At 40.5% G+C, this 1,923-nt stretch overlaps 1 pseudogene; it reads right to left on the bottom strand.

Annotated features, from left to right (window-relative positions):
- Positions 1 to 352: 352 nt before the first annotated feature.
- On the bottom strand, positions 353 to 776 carry LOC129550297 (peptidyl-prolyl cis-trans isomerase FKBP2 pseudogene; annotated as a pseudogene).
- Between the last annotated feature and the right edge of the window lie 1,147 nt (positions 777 to 1,923).

Here is a 1,923-nt window from a genome sequence, read left to right as displayed (position 1 = left end):
CAAAACAGTGGGTAGATATCATAGGTCTTGATGACAAACTGCCTAAATTCAGGTCCTAACTCCAGTCATCACCAGCTGTGTGACCTTAGAGAAGCTACTTAATCTCTCTGTGCTTTGGTTTCCCAATCGTAAAATAGATAAAATAGTAATGCTCAGTTAAATGTTATTGGAAGGACTTAGTGTCTACAGCCCTTGTCTAAAATCCACCAGACTGGAAGTACCCTAGAATTAAGACGTTTTTCTTTTCTTTTTTTCCTTTTTCGGGGGGGGGGGGGCGGTTAAGGTTTTTTTTTCTTCCTTGAAACAGACGGGTCCCTGAAGGGTGCCTCTCCACCGCCCTTCTCCAGTTTGGCTACAGTTCTGAATGTTGCTCGATTTTGAGCAGCTCCACCTCAAACACCAAGGTTGCACCAAGGTTGGAATCTTTGAGGGAGCTCCCCACTCTCCATACCCCAGCTCTGATGGAATCACCAGCTTCTGCTTTGCCTCCTCACACATCTCTATCAGCCCTGGTCCCAGCCCTTGATGACCTGGCCTGTGCCCAAGGAGAAGACAAAGGGCTGGTTCTGGGGCAGGCTGTTGTCAAACTCTGTTCCATCTTCTAACTTACCCGTGTAGTGCAGCTGCAGGATGTCCCCTTTCTGTGATTTGATGGGACAGTGGTCTACCCATTTCTTGACTCCAATCTGCAGCTTCCATTTGCCCTTGGCCCCTGTGGCCATGACCAGGGTGCTCAGGCAAATGGATAGTACTGTCAAGACCCAGCTCAGCCTCATCTCTCTCCTCGTCTCACCCCCATTTTTAATATTTAAAGAAAGGTTAAATAGAGTCTATGTGTCACACAATACCCCATGACAGAGTTTGAGCAGTAGAGTCAAACATATTAATTATTCTATAGGAAAGTACACAGATACTCACACTAAATTGAATTTAAAAAGGCTGGAAATAGTCACATAGCTGTTCAGGTGAAGTTTTGCCATCAAATGACTTTAAGTTAGGTCAGGTATTGCTGTCCATTGAGTTGTGAAGAATGTGTTTCAGCTGGAATTGCCTGACTATAGTGTTTAGCTAGGTGTTTAGTACATAATAGGAACTTCCCTAGTGGTTCAGATAGTGAAGAATCTGCCTGCAATGCAGGAGACCTGAGTTCAATCCCTTGGGTTGGGAAGATCTCCTGGAGAAGGAAATGGCTACTCACTCCAGTATTCTTGCTTGAAGAATCCCCATGGACAGAGGAGCCTGGCGGGTTACAGTCCATGGGGTCACAAAGAGTCAGACATGACTGAGTAACTAACACTTTCACTTTCACTTCGTACATCGTAAGTTCCTCAGACATTATCTACTTTTTATAATCACTAATATTATTGTCAAAACATTTATTGTCTACCACATGCTGTTTATTCTGACATGTTATTGTCATATGTCATAATGAGCTACTTGATTGAAGTCAGATCCCTTTCCTTCTCATCAGACTGTTTAATTAATTAATGCTTTTTTTTTTTTTTTTTAAAGATTGGGTGAACGCTTTGGAACTTGAGGAGAGAGATGCCAGAAGATTTTTTTCTAACAAAATTTAAAAAATTTTCTCCTCTGGATAACTTTAATAATTACATATGGACCTCATTGGTTTAGTTTTTAAAATTTTTGTTGTGTAATTGACAAAGTTTTAATACATATACAAAGTATACAATGTGATGATTTGATATATGTATACAGAGGTATGAAATTAGCATATTCCCACCAAAGTAGTATATTCATCACCTCACATATTTACTTTTTTTATGAAAACATTTAAGTTCTATTTTCTTAGCAAATTTTAATTATACAATACAGTGTCACCAACTGTAGTCACCATGTTGTACATTAGATTCTAATCCTGAGGTGGTAATGGGTCCAGGCAGAACTGGAAATGGCTGCTAATCC

This window comes from Moschus berezovskii, chromosome 1 (assembly GCF_049115385.1).
Source record: "Moschus berezovskii isolate FMDL1 chromosome 1, NW_MosBer_1.0, whole genome shotgun sequence".
NCBI classification, from domain to species: Eukaryota; Metazoa; Chordata; class Mammalia; order Artiodactyla; family Moschidae; genus Moschus; species Moschus berezovskii.
Note: the sequence above shows the minus strand (reverse complement) of the source record. Positions and strands in the feature narration are given on the sequence as shown.